Source organism: Meles meles, chromosome X (genome assembly GCF_922984935.1).
Source record: "Meles meles chromosome X, mMelMel3.1 paternal haplotype, whole genome shotgun sequence".
In the NCBI taxonomy this organism is placed as follows: Eukaryota; Metazoa; Chordata; class Mammalia; order Carnivora; family Mustelidae; genus Meles; species Meles meles.
In genome coordinates, this window is record NC_060087.1 from 66289029 (window position 1) to 66295028 (window position 6000).

Consider the following 6000-nt stretch of genomic DNA (forward strand, 5'->3'; position numbering starts at 1 on the left):
AATATTAAAGGTCATCAGGGTTGACTGGGATAGAGCCCTGAGGGTACAGCCCTGTTCCCATAGAGAAGGCGGGTAAACAACCTGGAGGCAGACAGTGTGGAAACCACAATCTGAAGAGCACCTGGGACAGAGTGGGGAGATTATACATTCTTCTCAGAGCATGTCCCTGAGAGGCAGGTTTCATGGAGACACCTCTACAGGAACAAAACAGCTGGCCTGGTCAATTTCCCTACACTATCCCTCAGTATAAAGACAGAGCTACCTGTGGTGCCCACACTGCCTGACTACCTTGCATACACCAAAACTCAACCCCCTATACTCTGTTGGAACTTCTTTTCTTTCTTTTTTTTAAGATTTTATTTATTTATTTGACAGAGAGAGATCACAAGCAGGCAGAGAAGCAGGCAGAGAGAGAGAGAGAGGTGGAAGAGGGCTCCATGCTGGGCAGAGAGCCCGATGGAGGGCTCGATCCCAGAACCCTGGGATCATGACCTGACCCAAAGGCAGAGGCTTTAACCCACTGGGCCACCCAGGTGCCCCCTTTTCTTTTTTTTTTAAGACTTTATTTCTTTGACAGACAGAGATCACAAGCAGGCAGAGAGGCAGGCAGAGAGAGAGAAGGGGAAGCAGGCTCCCCATTGAGCATCGACCCCAAAGTGGGGCTCAATCCCAGGACCCCTGGATCATGACCTGAGCTGAAGGCAGGGGCTTTAACCCACTGATCCACCCAGGTTGAACTTCTTTTCTAGTCACACTTGCTTTAGTCACAGTGTGGCAGGCCACTGTCTCAGAAGACAAGCACAAATCTGTGCCCACACCAAGTCTCCTTAAAGGAGATTTTAGCAGGGCTTTAGTTCTAGTGAACATGGTAACAGGTCTCATTTCACAAGGAGACCAGAGCTGTCTTAGTAAAAACTCATCACATTCAGTCCAGGGGCCAAATATTGCTCATGGTAGGCAAAGAGAACTGCTGCAGATGATTGTCTTGAAGCGCAGAGCAGCCAAAACAGAACAGCAGAGCATGAATAGCACACAGCAGAGAGATTTCCTGAAGTACCAGGGCCTTGGCACTACATGACCTCCAATATATAAGCCATTATTGTCAGGAGCAGGAGAAATAACTGGCTCTTCTAACAAATGGAAGGAGGCAAAGACTTAGACAGAATAAGAAGACAGAGGAATTTGTCCCAAATGAAAGAATAAGATAAGGATTGGGCAGAGATATACACAAAACAAATATAAATAACATGCCTGATGGAGAATTAAGAGCAATAATCATAAGCATTATTACTGGGCTTTAGAAAGAATAGACGACATCAGTGAGACCATTACCACAGAGATAAATGAGTTATAAAAGTATCAGAGAAGAAGAGTACAAAAAACAAGATGAGAAACATGCTCACTACAATGAACCAGAGGTATGAAAAAAAAGGACCTAGAAGACAAAGTAATGGAAAGAAATGAGGCTGAATAAAAGAAAGAAACAAGATTTATGCAACAGGAGGCTAGAGATAGGGAACTCAGTGACTCCATCAAATGAAATAATACTCCTCTTACAGAAATTCCATAAGAAGAAGAGAAAGAAAAGGGGGCAGATAATTTATATGAAGAAATCATAGTTGAAAACTTCCCTAGTCTGGGGAAGAAAACAGACATCCAGATCCAGGAGACACAGAATACTCCCATCACAATCTGAAAGCAGGCTAACATCAAGATATATTGTAGTTAAATTTGCAGAATATAGTGATAAAGAAAAAAATTTGAAAAGGAGCAGGACAAGAGAAGTCCCTGGAAAGAACACCCATAATGCTAGCTAGAGATTTTTGAACAGAAACTTGACAAGCCAAAAGGCAGTGGCATGATATGGTCAACATGAATGGGAAAAAAAATACCCAACCAAAAATACTCTATCCAGCAAATCTATCATTCAGAACAGAAGGAAAGATGAAGAGTTTCACAAAAAAAAAAAAAAAAAAGAAAAGAAACGAAACAAAAAAACCCCACAAAAACCAAAGGAGTTTGTGACCATTAAACCAGCTCTGCAAGAAATATTAAAAGGGACTCTAGGTGGCAAGCAAAGACCAAAAGTGACAAAATCATGAAAAGAAGAGAGAGAGTCTCCAGAAACAATGAAAAAAACAAGTGACAAAATGGCACCACATACATGTATCAGTAATTACTCTGAAAGTAAATGCACTAAACACCCTCACCCACAAGGCACAGGGTGTCAGAATGGATAGAAAAACAAGAGTCATCTATATGCTGTCTACAAGAAACTCATTTGAGCAAAAGATACCTGCAGATTGAAAGTAAGGTGTTCAGGAAAGATTTACCGCCCAAATGGATGTCAAAAAAGAAAAAAAGCCAGAGTAGTAATACTTATACCAGATGAATTAGACTTTATTTATTTATTATTTTTTTTTTTATGAATTAGACTTTAAACCAAAGAGTGTAACAAGAGATGAAGAAGGGCACTATATCATAATAAAGGAAACTATCCAACAAGAATATCTAACAACTCTAAATATTTATGCCCCCAACATTGGAGCACCCAAATATACAAAACAATAACAAACATGAAGAAAATCATTGATAATAATACAAACGTGGTAGGGAATTTTAACACTTCACTTACATCAGTTGGGAGATCATCTAAGCAGAAAATCAACAAGGAAACAATGGGTTGGAATGACACACTAGACCAGAAGGACTTAATAGCTATATTCAGAACAATCTATCCTGGAGCAGAAGAATACACATTCTTTTCAAGTGCACATGGGGCATTCTCCAGAAAAGATCAAATACTACATTGCAAATTAGGCCTCAGCAAGTACAGAAAGATTGAGATCATACCACGCATCCCTTCTGACCAAAATGCTATGAAACTTCAACCACAAGAACAAAATTTTGGAGAGACCACAAATACATAGAGGTTAAACAACATGTTACTAAACAATGAAGGGGACAATCAGGAAACCAAAGAAGAAATTTAAAAATACATGGAAACAAATGAAAATGAAAACACAGCGGTAAAACTCCTTTGGACTGCAGCAAAAGCATTTCCAAGAGGGAAGTATACAGCAATACAGGCCTACCTCAAGAACCAAGAAAAATCTCAAATATACAACTTAACCTTACACCTAAAGGAGCTAGAAAAGGAACAAGAGATGAAGCCTAAAGCTAGCAGAAGTCAGGAAATAATTAATATTAGAGCAGGAATTAATGATATAGAAACAAACAAACAAAAACCCAGTAGAACAGATCAATGAAATCAGGAGATTCTTGTTTGGAAAAAAAAATAAAATTGATAAATTTCTAGGAAGATCTATCAAAAAGAAAAAAAAGGAAGGACCCAAATAAATAAATTTTCAAATGGGAGAGAAATAATAACCAATACTACAGAAATACAGTTACAAGACAATATTACGAAAAACTAAATGGCAGCAAACTGGACAAATTGGAAGAAATCCATAAATTCCTAGAAATATATAAACCACCAAAACTAAAACAAGAAGAAACAGAAAACTTTAGCATACTTATAATGAGTGAAGAAATTGAATCAGCAATCAAAAACTTCCCAATAAGCAAAATTCTAGGGTCAGATGACTTCACAGGCAGATTTACCCAATGTTTACAGAAGAGTTAATATCTTTTCTTCTCAAATTATTCCAACAATTAGAAAATAGAGAAAACCTTCCAAATTTAATCTATCAGGCCAGCATTATCCTAATATCAAAACCAGATAAAGACTCCCGGGAAAAAGAGAAATACAGGCCAATATCCCTGATCGAACATGGATGCAAAAATTCTCAATGAAATACTAGCAAACAAAGACAGACAATACATTTAAAGAATCATTCATGACAATCAAGTGGAATTTATTCTTGGACTGCAAAGGTGGTTCACTATTCACCAATTAGTGTAATATACCACATTAATAAAAGAAAGGATAAGAACTATATGATCCTCTCAATAAATGCAGAAAAAGAGTCTGACATAGTACAACATCCATTCGTGAAAAAATCCTCAACAAAGTAGGATTAGAAGGAACCTCACTCAACAAAATAAAGGCTATATATGATAAATCCACAGCTAATATCATCCTCATTGGGGAAAACCTGAAAGCTTTTCCTTTATGGTCAGGAATAAGACAGGGATGTCCACTCTAACCACTATTAGTTAACATAGTACTAGAAGTCCTAGCCACAGGAATCAGAAAACATGAAGAAATAAAAGGCATCCAAAATGGAAAGAAAGAAGTAAAATTTTCATTATTTGCAGATAAGATACTCTATATAGAAAACCCAAAAGTCTCTACCAAAAGTTGTTAGAACTGATAATGAATTCAGTAATGTCTCAGGAAATAAAATCAACATGAAGAAATATCTTGCATTTCTATACACCAACTATGAAGCAGCAGGAAGAACAATCAAAGAATCAATCCCATTTACTCTTGCACCAAAAAAGGTAAGATACCTAGGAATAAACCTAACCAAAGAGGTAAAAGATCTCTACTCTGAAAACTATAAAGCACTGATGAAAGAAATTAATGATGATACAAATATACAAATAAATAGAAGAATATCATGGTTATGTCTTGGAAGAACAAATATTCTTAAAATGTCTGTATTATTAATGCAATCCTTATCAAAATACCAAGAGCATTTTTCACTGAGCTGGAACAAACAATTCTAAACTTTGTATGAAACCACAAAAGACCCTGAACTGCTAAAGCAATTCAAAAAAGAAAACCAATGTTTGATTTATCACAATCCCAGGTTTACACTCCAAATCTGTAGGCATCAAAACAGTATGGGACTAGCACAAGTATAAACACATCGATCAAAAGAACAGAATAGAAAACCGAGAAATGAACCCATAGCTATTTGGTCAATTAATCTTTGACAAAGCAGGAAAGAATACCCAATGAGAAAAAGTCTCTTCAGGAATTGATGTTGGGGTATCTGGTAAGCAACAGCAAAAGAATGAAACTGAAACACTTTCTAACACCATGCAAAAAAATAACTCTGGACCCTGACAGACTATATTTGAAACCCATCTTTCCACTTACTGGCAGTGCAATCTTGAACAAGTTTTCTGACCTCTCTGTACCTTCATTTTCCCATCTGGGAACTAACGGTAATAGTAGTGAATTACATTATAAACTAGTTATGAGATTTAAATGAGTTTAGGTTATGTAAATTACTTTAAAAGGTGTGTGGCATATTTTAAGTACTCTGCTTTTTTATGGCTTGTTAACATTATATTATAGAAAAAAAAGGTTAATGGCTACAGAAAGTTGAATGTGTTTATAGGCCACATGGTAGGATACAGGAAAAGATGAAAGACTGTGAGGAGAGGATAAATGAGAAATACTGATAAAGTAAGGTCCAATTTCTGGTGGAGGATTTAAGGGGAATAAGTTAATAGCACAACTGAAGATTAACTGTGAATAGAAAGAGAGCTGGTTATTTTGGATTGGGGAAAGGAGGTGAGGTAGTTGTAGTCATAGATAAGCAAGTGTGTATATAGTAGTTCTTTCATGGTAGCTTTATTTTTCTCTGTGAAATATGAGGTGACATTGTCTGCAGAAAGCAGGGACTTTGGGGCTTTGGGAGGTATTTGTTGGTTCCCATTGTGAAGTAAAGTGAGAACTGACAGGAGACAATGAAGGAAAATCCATCTAGCATGAGGGTCTGAAAGACCCGCGGATCCCCTTACCCAAGAATTCAACACTGCCACAGGATGCAAACAGCAAGAGGTTCTTTATTGCAGCGCGGGCTCCTGCGGGTGGTCAGCAGCTCCTGCTAGCTGAGCACCCCAGGCTGGAGTGGTGCAGGGTTTTTATAGACAGGTACAAACAAGTTTTGGATGAGACGGAGCTGATTGGCTGACAATTTGAACATTTGAAAAAGGCATACTTGGTGTTTACGGATTGGCTTTGGGAGACCCGCGCGCGCAAAGAAAAAGGCGGGAAAGGGAAACAAAGAGGGGAAGTTA